The following is a 14,852-nucleotide window of genomic DNA, read 5'->3' on the forward strand; positions in this document are numbered from 1 at the left end:
ACTCCCTTCTTTCAGTTCCTCAAAAGCACTATATCCTAGTTCTCCTCTAGTTTAATTACTACCTCTCTAGCCCAACTACTTGGTCCCTTTGTTTGCTTCCCTTTCTCTACTAGCTTCTTAAAACATGTCTTTCCCCTGAGTTATGTCCTCTTCCTTGGTCTCTTCTCATTCTATATGCCTTCATTGAGCGATTTCACTCAGGTACATGGTTTTACCTACCCCATATATGCTGATGGCTTTCAAATCTATGTATCTCTGAGTTCTCTCTTGAACTCCAGTTCCATAGTTCTGAATGCCTAGTGTTTTACAGTAATCTTATAACAAACACATCCAACATCACCTTTCCCAATCCTCCTCCTGTATTCCCCTAGGTGGTAGTTAAAGCCTTAGGGTCATTTTTCTCTATTGCTCCTTGCGCCCGATATACAATTGGTTACTAAGTTCTGTCTATCATACCTACTGTTGGGAGAAGAGGGAGAATCTCCCTCTGCCCTTTTCCTTAAGGTTCTTCTGGCTGGCCAAATAATTAACAAGACAGGTTAGCAGGAGAAAATAATACCAAGTTTAATAACATGTATACATGGGAGAAAGCAGGGACACTGCGTTTCTCAACACAATAGCAGAAATTCTCGTCTTAAATACCATGTTCAGCCAATGACAAAGGAGGATGTTGGGCGTGGAGGGAGTCAGTTACAGGAGATTACCACTAAAGCACAGTAAACAAGAGTAAGGTTATTATGCAGCTTTAAGGCCTCAACTTCCACATTGATAAGTCTCTAGAAATGAGGCCATCCCCCCCCTTCCCAAAACAGAGAGGGAGATACCTTTACAAATGGAGATTTCCCTTATAAATGTAAATGTTTGTCTGGCAACTCCTTGCAGGGCCATCCAGAGAATGTGGCCAGAGAAACAGAACTTCTGATAAGATGGGCTTGTTGGTGCCTTTCCTATTGTAACATTTATCCTACATTATCTTTACAGCCATCATGATAGATCTGTTCCAGGAAGGAGCCACCATGTCAAATTCTTTAGGCAGTTAGTGGGAGAGGTCAAATGTCCCTCAGAGAAAACAATCAAGGTAAAGAGATATATTTTAGGATGGTCAAATCTTGATCTCCCACACTACAAAATATTTCTTCCTTTCCATTTACACTGCCCATGTCCTAATTCAGGTACTCATCATCTCTTACCTGGATAATTGTAGTAAACTCCTAACTGGTTCTTTTACATCCCATAGCCTCTCCCTCTAATCCATCCTCAATACTGCAACCAAAATTCTCTCTATAAAATGGAAATCAGATCATGCCAGAATTCTGCTTAAAACTGAATTTAGTGTCTCTCTTTGCCTACAGGACAAAGTCCAAATTCATTAATTGGCATCCAAGGTTCTGTCTATCTTTCTATATTATATATTTTAAATTGTTCCAGTGCAACTTATGCTCTAGCCACACTGGAACATATGACACACATGTCAAACAAGTCATGTACTTCCATGCCTTGGCTCATGCTCTTTTAGCAGCTTGGAATGGATCCCACCCACACCCTCAACATACACTCTTACTTCTTTAACTGGTAAAATCCTATCCATTTTTCAAGACCGGCTCAAATGTTACCTTCTCCCTCTATAGCCCACTCTGTGTCTCCATTAACAAAATTACCCTCCTCTGTTTGCCATGGCACATTGTATAGATCTAAATTATAGCCCTTGTTCCACCAGACCATAGTTATTTGTGTCCTCTTCTCTTCCACTAGATTGTCAGTTTCTGAGGACAGAAATGGCATCTCACCCATTTGCATCCTCAGTGCCTAGCACAGGGTATGGTAAATATTTAGTCCTCAATGAATTTGTAAGTAGTAAATGAATTAACTAATATATTTAGTTATTAAGGAAAATAACTTCCATGCAAGAATGGATAAATTCTAATACACTTTAAGTGCCATGGAATTAAGCGTATTTAAGATATTGAATGTTAATGCTATGTAAAACATTTTCTGTCCCCATCTGGGTAGGGGAAGTAACTGTGATCATTGAAGAAACTAAAAGTAGAAGAAAACAGGATCATTTTTTGCTTCTAATGTAAGGATACCCTGATCAAAGAAAAAAATAAAATTAAGTACCTTCCATATGTGAGGCACTAAATTAGGATGGAAGAGTGCAATTTACATCTTTTAGGTGTCTTAGGATTCACTTCCTCTGGCGTCCAACACAGGCAACATTCTTATTTTTTAGCCTAATTAAACTGTTATTTCAGCAATGAACATGTGTTTGTAGCATGTGTAATGAGGACCATCACCAGCTACATATTTCTATCAAGAAATGGAAGGAAGAAAGAGAGGGAGGGAGAAAGGGAGATAAGGAAAAGTCCAAAATGGTGGTTAGCTGGGAAAAGGGACTTTTCACATTTCACATGCAAGATTGTGTTTACATGAAGTCAGCATGGGTAATCTGAGTTATTGTTTGGTTTTCATTTTTATTCCCCTTCTCAACTATTCTAAATAGATCTATAGGAGTTACAAAAATTAAGGCCTAGTCAAAACTCACAGAGAGCATATTGTAGCTGAAAAACACTAAAATAAATAAACCTAGTAGTTTATATTATTCCAGCAAATTTTCTATAGTGGTGACTAAACTCTCCCAAGTCTACATTCCTTTCACGAGGTCTGTGTTGTGAGACAGCTGGCCTGGGTTAGAGGGAACAGACTGGCAAGAAGACGTAGTGAAAATAAGTGGGTTATTTGGGGGGATTTCTAGCTTATTCGCTTCAAAGCAACCAGTTGTAGGGGAGGAAGAAATTTTCCTCCCCTCCTTCTAGGTTCCTCTGGCTAGTCTAAGAATTAAATTGACATGAGATAGAATAACAGGAAAAAAATCAAACAAAGTTTAATAACATATATACACGGGAGAAACCCAGAAAAACTGAGTAACTCCCCCAAACGGCTGAAGCCACCACCTTAAATACCATCTTTAGCTAATGACAAAGGAGCATCTTGGGGGTAGTGGTTTGGGGATTCAAAGGGGAGGAAGGAAATTTACATGGAGATGGAGAAGCAAATGTTTGATATTCAAGTGTTTGCTGGGCCATCTGTAGACAATGGGGCCCGAGACAGAACTTAGATAAAAATGGGCCTAGCAAGGTTCCTCCCAGTCTACCACACCTAGAGTTATCCATGGTGATAGCTCCTTCCTGGGACAAGCCTTCTATCTTAAATTCTTTTAGGCAGTTAGGGAAAAGGTCAAACTTTGTTTCTGAGTCTTTTGTTCTTAAAAATAATCATGCCAGAGAGACACATTTTAGGGTGGCAAATTCTGATCCCCCATACAGTCATTTACTATTAAACATGCACATGGCTACTATACCACATCTCCTAGTGAATACCTACCCTAAAATAAAGTCATAACCTTGTTTTGTGTCTAAATATATCAACAGATAAAAACTAAGTTAAAAGCTAGCAACATATTACAATCATGCTCTTTATTCCTAAAAACATGGGTAAACAAGCTACACAAAGCATCACAGTAGATTTTAACCAGATATAATTTCTGGCAAAATTTGAGCAAGGATAAAACTTCTGTGTGATGAAAGTCTTTCTAAGAAAAATTGTTTCCGTGAGATCGTGATTCAGTGTTTGACATTCCCTATTGTTTTCTAGTAAAAAGCTTTTCGCAGTTCTCAGCAGAAAGTCAAACCAGTTAACGCACCAATATTTATTACTTAAATGGCACAGTGAGGTTTATACAAAATCAAAGTTATCTTTAAATAGGATATCTGTCTGTATAAAATTCCTGTGAATGTGAGGGGAAAAAAATCGAAATTCTTGAAATTCGACAGGTCTTGAAAATGTATGATGCATCTCAAGCTTATAGAAGCGGTTATGTTGAAAGGGTAAACTTAACAAATAAATCATCAGAACATGACATCTTTAAAAGCAATGCTGGCTAAAAATCCTTAGTAAAAGAGAAATCTCCCAAAATATTAAAATAAAATGTTTTTAATCTTTCCAGCAAAGTTACAAAGTAATGAAAGTATTTATCCAAAATAGTTTAGCATCACTGCTTTAAAAATAATGGCAAGTCAGCATAACACACAGATCAGAGACCGATGCAGAAAACGACACAGATGAACTGTTTGTGGTATATTATAGATTATTGCTTTGTAAGAGAAAATGCTTGAAAATGGAGCTTGGGTAAAGATATTATAAATTCCTTGGATAATCATGTCACAATCATAGAAAACAGATGAGGCTATTTTTAACTCTTCAAATATAGGAATTACATTGAGGGTCATGAGGGTGATACAAACAAATAGTATAACTGGCATTAATTGAAAATTATATGCATAGTTTATGTTGAAAGGTGATTGTATCTTTTTAATGAAAGGCCAGGCCCCAGATAGTCTAGCTCAGTAGTTCTCAGCTGGGGTCAATTTTGTCCCCACCCATCCCCACCCTGGGGACATTTGACAATGTCTGGAGACATTTTTGACAGTCACAGTTGGTAGGGGGTATGCAACTGGCAAGTAGTGGGTAGAGGCCAGGGATGCTGCTAAACACCCTACAATGCACAGGACAGCCCCTCACAACAAAGAATTGCCCAACCCCAAATGTCAGTAGTGCCTTTGTGGAGAAACTCTGGCCTAAGTAAATATACTGAGACCTCACAACAACCTTAGCTAACATAGACTGAAATTTGTCATTAAGAATATCATCTTGCATCTCATGTACAAGCACTGTACAAAACATATTAAAATATATTTTCACCTATAAGTTGATTTTACTTTTAATTTATGAGTTTTCCTAGAAAGCATCATAATAAAGCTACTTTGTGTATTCATCTAGTAGGGCAGTATACTCCACGGAAGGTGTGGGAGATCAAGATTTGGCCACCCTGAAATCTATCTCTTTACCTTGGTTGTTTTCTCTGAGGACATTTGACCTCCCCCACTAACTGCCTAAAGAATTTGACATGGTAGCTCCTTCCTGGAACAGATCTATCATGATGGCTGTAAAGATAACGTAGGGTAAATGTTACAATAGGAAAGGCACCAACAAGCCCCTCTTATCAGAAGTTCTGTCTCTCTGGCCACATTCTCTGGATGACCCTGCGAAGAGTTGCCAGACAATCATTTACATTTATAAGGGAAATCTCCATTTGTAAAGGTATCTCCCTCTCTGTTTGGAGAAGAGAGGGGGATGAGCTCATTTCTAGTGACTTATCAATGTGGAAGGTGAGGCCTTGAGCTACATAATAAACCTTACTCTTGTTTACTGTGCTTTAGTGGTAATCTCCTGCAACTGACTCCCCCCACCGCCAAAATCCTCCTTTGTCATTGGCTGAAAAAGATATTTAAGACGAGAATTTCTGCTATGGTGTTGAGAAACGCAGTGTCCCTGCTTTCTCCCATGTATACATGTTATTAAACTTGGTATTATTTTCTCCTGCTAACCTGTCTTGTTGATTATTTGGCCAGCCAGAAGAACCTTAAGGGAAAGGGCAGAGGGTGATTCTCCCTTTTCCCCCGACAAAGGCAGTAAAGAGTAAGAAGTAGTGTGAATATGCAGAAGAATACATGTGTGAGCGTGTGTGCCTTTAAGAAGGTAAGAGATGACTTGCCCAATTGAAGGGGAACAGAATATACCACGCCAAAATATACCTCCTTGGCAGAAGGATTATTTTAGGCTGACGATTTTTAAGAAACAGTAGACACAGGAAAAGCTCTGAAAATTGAGGTTACCCTTTTTAAGAGACATTTACATCTATGTATAAAGGAAATTTCCATTTGTAAGGGTGCCTCCCTTTCTGCACCAGGAAGCAAAGGATGACTGTAGAAACTCTTATCCATTGAGAAGGTGACCACTTAGATCTGCATAACAACCTTACCCTTGTTTATTGTGTTTTGCCTGATAACCTCCCATAACTGCCTCCTCACCCCCACATCTTTTTTTGCCTTCAGCTGGAGATGGTGTTTAAGGTGTTGACTTGGGCCATTTCAGGGAGTCACTCAGTTTTCCTGGGTCTCTTCCATGTACAGGAGGTATACATGTTATTAAACTTCTGTTTTTCTCCTGTTAGTCTGTCTTTTTATTACAGGGAGGTCTCAGTCAAGAACCTAGAAGGGTAGAGGGAAAATATTTTTCCTCCTCCACCCAATGCAGATGTGGCTGAAGAGAAAAAAGTCACACCCATGGAATACTAATTAATTGCAATGAAAGGAGAGGACACGAACTATAGAAAAATGATGATTTTTGTTCATTTGGTCAGAAACAACACATACACTTAGATTCTCTATTCGTGGTATTCAAAGAAGGCTTTCTGGTATAACTTAAGAGCCATCATTCCAGAGGGAAACTTCTAAGAGGAGAGCTTTAGCCACACAGTTCTACGAACGCACAGAACCAGATTTACCTCAATAGCTTGTGCAAACAATCATATTGCGAAGAACGAAGTGTGTGAAGATCAAGATTATTGCCACGGAAAAATACCTTCTGGATTCAAGATGTGTTATATGGTCAAGCGACTGGTAGATGCTATTGAAGAGGACAATATGACAACCCTAATCCAAATCCCACTCACTGAAAGAGTTGCTTAAGAGAGGAGAGAGACTAGAGAACAATTAAGTCAGTGATAACGCAAAGAATGGAGGTGTGTCTTAAAATCCCACAGAAACAACTCTTTCCTGAGCAAGCTGAGTCTCAAATGAAAAAGCAATCATGAGGCTAGGGTCCCCCAACTGCTGTTTCCTCACTGGAGGAAATGTCATAGTAATTCCGTTACTGCTTAAAGGAGAAAGGAATCTGTGAGGAGCCCAAGAAAAGATTGAGGGAAACTCTTTTGTTTCCCCCAAGAAAGAACTAAATCAAGGAAATTTGGTGCTTAAGGAGGACGGCCACCAAGTGTTCTCTTTTAACTCAGAAAAGGTAAAACAAGCAGGGTTCTCTCCAGGAGTTTCAACCGTTAGAATGCCCTTGGGGTGTATAACCAGGGGGCGGGGGATTCTATTCAAACGCAATTTCCAGAATCACTTACTGCATTAATTATAGGCCTTTCTATACTAGTTCAACCCTTTAAGAAAAAGGTCTTTTCCTCTTATAGATGTAGACCGAATTAACCTCCTGAGTGAAAAGATTAAAAAAAAAAAACCCTAACTGGCTTAAATTCCTCAGGTGAGACTACTAAAACAGAATTGAACATTATTTCTTTTTTTTCCTTTTTCTTGATGGGTAATTAGAGAAAGTTTACTAATCAGCAAAACAGAGGGTGTTTTAATACCAAGCATACTTGAGTACAATAATCCCATCTAACATTTGTAGAGCTTTCATTTTCACAAAGCACTTCCTCACTGGAGTCCTCTTATACCAACTGTGGGAGATCAAGATTTGGCCACCCTGAAATCTCTATCTTTACCTTGGTTGTTCTCTCTAGGGACATTTGACCTCCCCCACTAACTGCCTAAAGAATTTGACATGGTGGCTCCTTCCTGGAACAGATCTATCATGACTGCTATAAAGATAACGTAGGGTAAATGTTACAATAGGAAAGGCACCAACAAGCCCCTCTTATCAGAAGTTCTGTCTCTCTGGCCACATTCTCTGGATGACCCTGCGAGGAGTTGCCAGACAATCATTTACATTTATAAGGGAAATCTCCATTTGTAAAGGTATCTCCCTCTCTGTTTGGAGAAGAGAGGGGGATGAGCTCATTTCTAGTGACTTATCAATGTGGAAGGTGAGGCCTTGAGCTACATAATAAACCTTACTCTTGTTTACTGTGCTTTAGTGGTAATCTCCTGTAACTGACTCCCCCCACCGCCAAAATCCTCCTTTGTCATTGGCTGAAAAAGATATTTAAGACGAGAATTTCTGCTATTGTGTTGAGAAACGCAGTGTCCCTGCTTTCTCCCATGTATACATGTTATTAAACTTGGTATTATTTTCTCCTGCTAACCTGTCTCGTTAATTATTTGGCCAGCCAGAAGAACCTTAAGGGAAAGGGCAGAGGGAGATTCTCCCTCTTCCCCCGACACAACCGTATCTACATAAACCGGGATTTTCAGATTAAGCTATTTTTTGACCCTTAGTTTCTACCCTACTTTGCTACTGTGATTCTTCGAAAAGTCAAATTGGGTATTAAATGTAAGGCACAAATTCACAGACAGCAATTCAGCATGAAAGTGCTTCAAAAGGGAACACTTGGAAAGGATTTGAATGTAGTGCCTCAGCAGAGATGAATAATGCACACTCACGTCTCCCAGTGATGACACAGAAATCTTTTACACAAGACATCTGTCTCCACACTTAATAGGTCAGTTGATCGTCATTTTCACTACATGTATGTTGTATTGACTATTGTTGAGAGGTATTTCTTGCATAAACTAAAGCTGCATTTAATCCTCACATCATCTCCCTAAACATTAGTATGCTTAAGACACTGTGTGATAAAATATAGCACCATTTTCAAAGAACAGCGGGATGTTTTTACTGCTTCACACATAACTCAATTGCAAACATGGAATTAATAAAAAGAAAATACAATCAATTAGTTAAATGTTACCTGATTCACTACCCAACTAAATTTACTATAGGCCAAAGTAATTATCAAATCCCAGCTATGCTAGCGTTTGAAGGCAATCTACACTAAAAACAAAGGGCACTGGCATTACATTTCTTAAATTTACATATTTAAATTGGAGTCATAACCCTGGGGTTTGGGATAAGACTCTGAAGTCATCGAAGTTACGACAAAGAGTAAAAGATGAAAACTAATTTGAAAATTTTCTTTTTGAAAAAGTTTCTAAGATGCAATTAACAGTAAACTAGATCTCAAAGTATGAAGTTACAGCAAGAGTATAACCCAGAGACGTTACTGCGCCAACAGACAGAAACGATCTTGAAATTCCATAGAGGTCACTTGCTCTTTGCTCAACGTATTTTGACCTTCCTCCTCTCTATATTATTATGAAAAGAAAAAGCAGACCCACCTGAAGCAGTATTTGTCCACACTTCTTAAGGGAGTTAAGACCAGAAAGGAGATCACACAAAAAGGAGAACATGGGAAACTAGTAGAGTCTATGGAGATTACAAACACCTTGAGGTTAGGGCCCGTGTATTTTTGTTTTTGACACTTTTCCACCTTAGTCAAGACACAGGCATAACGGATGGGTGGTTAAGCAACCCTCCTAAGGAGGGCTTTTGTGAGATTATTCTTTATAACCATCTCTGAAACTACCTAAATGTTCAGCTTTCTACCAACTCTACTGCTGGTAACTTTGCATAAAACAAAGATTTATTGAACTGCTATGTATCAGGCACTGGCCTATCCTCACAAGGCATGTAGTCCAGTCCAGTAATTCTCAACTTTGGGGGACTTCAAAAAATACTGATGCCTGGGCCTCACTCCAGACCAATTAAATCAGAATCACCAAGAGTAGAGATTGGGTGTCAATATTTTTTTAAAATCTCCCTAGGTGATCCTAATATGCAGGCACAGTTGGGAACCGCTGGTCTAGCTGATCATTTTTACTTAATCACTTAGAAAATGGTACCATAGTCATACATGTATACATAGGCTGTTTGCCTTATATTAGAAGCTCTGGGACAATTTTCTGCTTCTGTTTAACTAGCTTGTTAGAGCAATCACCCCAATATGCAATACAGCTTGAAAATAGAAATGTCAGCACCAGGTCACAATCCAAGTACTCAGCACAAGGCTGCATGCAGATAGACACTTATACATTACATATGCTTTTGTACCCATCGACTGATACCATGTTTTTGCTGCTGTTATAGATTTTGGAGCACTTTACACCATGTACATGTAATAAAACTTGATGATGATTGGTTTCTCTGGGAGCAATTTCCAAGAATGGCTGACCTCCCAACAAGTCTATTTGGTGTGAACAAACTAACATGCAGTGATTTCCAAATAACTTTGCATTATGAATTCAACACTGATGGCTGTGTTTGGAATGCATTTCTAAAGTGAAAGGAGTCCAAAACCAAGGTATAAAAATACAATCATATGTTATTCAGAGCTTAATTAGGGTACAATTCATGGAAGAAAACCTGGAAATGCCTAAATATGTTCCCTGGAACACTTCACTTGAACATATATCTGAGCAATAATCTCACGAAATCAGGGAGAAAGTGTCATCATTTGAACAAACTCGCTAGCTGATAGAAGGTAAAAGAGCAGAATATTCAATATGCCTGAGTATTCCTAAAACTCACCTTTTAAACCAAATGTATATAGTATATATCACACTAAACGTGAAGAAATTGAACTTTCTATGACACACATCCCTAAGCCAAAAATAAAGACATCAAATTTATGGAGGGGAAGGAATATTTTTTGGATGTGTTCTTACCTGTATCCCGTTTATTATCTATATATATAGATAATAAATATATTTTTAAAAATCATGGAAAATACCAAACTGAATCAATTATGGTCCTTCCCAGTCAAGACAGTCTTTGTAGAAGTATCAAGGAGCATTTTGGAGCAGGGATGAAGGGCATGGTTGTCTACATGATATCAACCAGAAAAATTTAAGGTTGTACCCAATCATAGCCCTTTATGGCATTAATATCCATTTTTCTCAAAGCAATTTTTGTGGAAGTTAGACTAGCCAGCAGCTCTCAGCACTAGATGCACATTTTAATCACTCTTGGGAACTTGTAAAGTATCAGTTTTGGGTTCCACTCCTAAATATTCTGATTTAATAGGTTCCCAAAAGAGAAGGAGGGCCCATATGGTTGGTATTAGTAGGCAAAATTACCCACACTGATGCTCAGACCGGTGTCAAGGAACCACTGTATATTTACAGATGTAAATACTAATGGAGGTTAGTGTTTGAGATGCCAGGTCCAACTGGAGGATATAGGCTTGAATGTCATTCCCGCAGTAAAAAATGAAGACTAAATGACTTCTAAGTTCCCTTCCATTTATAAAATGTCACGTATGATTTTGACTCTAGGATTCTTGGATACCTGAAAAAAATCTGATAGCATGTTAACAATGAAGGCAGAGGAAATGGTTGTTGGATAAGCAAATAGCAGTATCTGATCACAAATAAATGTGCTTATTTAAATAAGGAGAGTTGGAGTCAGCTTCCAGAGATCCAAGCTGTGTGGGAGAGCAAAGGCAGAAACAGTCCATGAACACATGAAGAGATGAGATTCTGAGATCCAAAAAGGCACAACTAACCAGTAGGAAATCGAGTTCAGTCAAAAAAGAAATTGGGTACAATGACCCACAAATGATCAGGGAGGTCCACACAAAGCACTACGTGGATATGACTACTAATCACAAGAAAGAAGCTGTATATGCTCTTTTGGTTTTAAGCCCCTTAACTTCTCATTCTAGCCTGCTTGAAACTTTCAGACTGAATTTAGCTTTGGCCTATGGATTTACAGGACTAACACACCCATCTCCTGAATAAGTCTTCCTGCGTGCATGATCATGTTTCTAAAAAAAATTTACTTTTTGCCATTCTTCACCAAACTCAACTCCCAGTCCTGGGATAAGTGGGCCTGACAAATACTGCGGTCTTCTGAGAACTGATGTTATAACACTGATCATCTATTGTATCGTCCACATCATCTATTGGGGTAATTCATACATCAGCCCAAATGAATTTAAAAAGTTATATTTTTCATGCCATATTTTAATTATAGAATTGATGATTATATCCAGATATGTTCACTTATTATACTGAATCTTGAGTCAGTAACTAAGAAGTTCTGAGAATTCAAAAAAATATATCAAATGTAAAGTCAAAAGGGGAATAGAGAGTGACTATTTAAAGGGTATGGGATTTCCTTTAGGGGTGATGAAATGTTCTGAAGTTGACTGTGGTAATGGTTGCACAACTCTATGAATAGACCAAAAGCCATTGAACTGTACACATTAAATGTGTGAATTTTATTGTAAAAGTGTGTTATACCTCAATACAGCTGTTAAAAAAAAAAAAAAGGTCTATCCACAACCCCAGCCTTAGTCCCAGCTGAAGCCGAACACTCAGACTCAATCACAGAGTGTCTTCTTGATTAGTGTAAGTGGATTACGGTAATTTCATTCTCTTTGGTCAGCAATTGGCTAAGGAAGACTCATGTGACCCAATTTTGGCCAATGAGATGTGAGGGGAAGGTTTCATGGGGTTTCACCCCATGAGAAAGATTTCCTAGCACTTAAAGAGTTACAAGAAACAAATAATCTTTTTCTGCCCTTTTCTGTATTGTTGTATGAGGATGTGATGCCTGGAGATGTTGCAGCCATACTGATATTATGAAGGACAAACTACCCCACATACTGTGGACGGAAGAGCAGGAAATAAAATGATGTCTTTAAGCCACGGAAATGACCAATCCTACCTTAGGAGTTCTTGGTATGTGAGACAATAAATCTCTTCATTGTTAAAGCCATTCTGAGTTGTGGGGTTTTTTTCCAATTTGTAGTTAAGAACATCCTAAATAATAAAATGTATTTATTTATACTCCATCTTATACTGAAATGACTTGAGATGGCTAAACAATTGTTTAAAGTTAAGAGTTAGAAAAGTCCTTATGAGGTCATATTACCATGGCCATCAACCCTATCTGACCACAAATCCCTGCACCCCATTATCAGACAGATAATTATTTAAATCATTAGTAGACTTTAAGAGAATAAATATGTTTCTCTGTCTCTCTCTATCACTTCTCAGTGTTTAACAGGTCCCTCAGAAAGTTCTTCCTTGTATATAACCTGATGTAAAAAATTTTAACATGATACAGAAACATGAAAAACACTGGTGATACGGGGTTTATGCACTACAAATGTTTAGACTTTGTAAGTTAACAAGTAGTTCTAACCATAAAAACCAGATTAAGTAGATTTGATGCAGATGCTTAAGTCTGGATGATAAACCAATTAGATGAAAAAATGATAGCAATGTTTTGTCTGTGAAATCAGGACAAATGTTTAATGAAACAAAATCTAAATAATTCTCAGTTCCACACATAAAATTCTTCATTTCACAAAAGACTTTAAGGCAGTGTGTGAGTGTGCATGTGTATTTAGGTGAGGGAATTTCTGGAAGTTTCTGTTAAGATGATCTGCCAATACACATGAAGTTCCTAGTTATTAAAATTGCTTTGAAAAACAGATAAAGCAACTGGGGGCATTTCACCACAAGGCCAGTATCAAACACTGGCACTGAAGAATTAAAATGTCAACTTCTTCTTTCCCAAAAGACATGGTATCATGTGTGGGTCTCGGCCAGTGGAAAAGCTTTTATTTGGTTGTTTTTCCCGAAGGCAATCAATGTATTAAGATAGAGATTCTCAAGGGATTTGGTTCTGTTCAACTAACAGCTGTTGAGTGCCTACTATGTACCAGGTACTATGAGACCCAAGGAACGCAGAAAAGGACTCAGTAAGGGAATGGCTCCTTTGACTTCATCTTTATTGCTCCGTATTTTGGCTGTGAAAACTATAATGGCTGTTGACAGAAATTCACAGTGCTATACTGGAAGGATAAGCATATGAACTGGAGATAGTACCTAATGAAGCATTTGTGCACAGTCAGAATTAAAATCTACAAACTTAAGGCAATTTTCATATTTCTTTTTACTTTATCACTATAGTTTCTATCACTGATGATGTGTGACCTAGCATATATTTCCTACTTCTACTTCCTCAGTAACTCATTGGAATCTGATATCTGCTCTTTCCACTCCACTGAAATTCCTCCTTAAATAAAGGTCACCAAAGTGCCAAGTGCCTTTTTTTGATCTTTAGCCTCTTCAACTTTTCTGCAACATTTGATAAGGACAACCACTCTCACACCTCTTGACTCCCTCTTTTCCTTTAGACTCCAAAACACTACATCATCCTGGCTCTCATTCTATCTCTCTATCTGCCCCTTCACTAATCTTTCATTGGCTACTTTTCTTTCCAGCAGTACCTCAGGTCTTTTCCTCAGTCCATTTTATTTCGTTTTGTTTTGTTTGCTCTCTAGATTCTCTCCATGGGCAATTTTATCCATTGCCACAGCTTCAATTAACACCTAAATTCTGAATATACTGGTGACTCTCATGTCCACGTCTCCAGCCCCAATCTCTTACCTTAGCCCCAATCTCACAATCCCAACAGTGGGTTGACTATCACCCCTTTGGGCACCTCAAAGACAACATGTCCTGAATGGAACCTCTTTCCCCATCACAAACCTACTCTACCTCCTGAATGTCCAATTTCATTTAATGACACCCACACTCCAAGTTGCCCAAGATTGAAACTTTGGAGTCATTCTGACCTTTCTTCTCACTCTTAACATTCCATCTTCCCAGAGTTACTGAAGTTTAAAAATTCAACTGTCATAACATCTCTACCATATGTCTCTGTCCATCCCTTACTTCCCCCACTGCCACTACTTTTTAATTCGGACCACCATCAACTCTTTCCTGGGCTGTGCCGAAGGCCTCTTAAATGGTATTCCTGCCTCTAGTCTCTCTTGGTGCTGTATTACTGATATAGCTATAAATTGGAAGCTGGAAAGAAATGAGTAGTGGCAGTATGTGGTTGTTGGGCAAGAAGTGCCACACAGAAAGTGCTTCTTTTCTCAAAGGGACTTTCCTGCTTCGTATTGCCCCACTTACCGTAGGGTGGGTGCCTCCCTTGCCACAGGCTGTCACAACCAGATAACTTACTCAGCATTAACAATGCCATCAAAATAGCTATCTAGAAAGCATCAATAGTTAATGTCCAAGAGAAATTGATATAACTATTATATTTAGGTTGGCTATGAGAAGCAAAAATAAAAATGCCCCAGGATATCATTAAGGATAGAGCAGTTGGTGTTCCTTTAGGAAAAGTAAGTT

At 38.4% G+C, this 14,852-nt stretch overlaps 1 protein-coding gene across 20 annotated transcripts in view; it reads right to left on the reverse strand.

The window, feature by feature from the left end:
• The window catches only part of TENM1 (teneurin transmembrane protein 1), a 780,745-nt gene that overhangs the window by 725,579 nt on the left and 40,314 nt on the right, over positions 1-14,852 (reverse strand). For 2 of the 20 annotated variants that reach the window (XM_058536658.1, XM_058536661.1), the window contains exon 3: positions 12,367-12,461. The exons of the other annotated variants lie outside the window; for them this stretch is intronic. The gene's annotated coding sequence lies outside the window, so the exon portion shown is untranslated. The remainder of the gene's footprint in view (positions 1-12,366; positions 12,462-14,852) is intronic. 20 annotated transcript variants of the gene reach the window in all.

This window comes from Diceros bicornis, chromosome X (assembly GCF_020826845.1).
Source record: "Diceros bicornis minor isolate mBicDic1 chromosome X, mDicBic1.mat.cur, whole genome shotgun sequence".
In the NCBI taxonomy this organism is placed as follows: domain Eukaryota; kingdom Metazoa; phylum Chordata; class Mammalia; order Perissodactyla; family Rhinocerotidae; genus Diceros; species Diceros bicornis.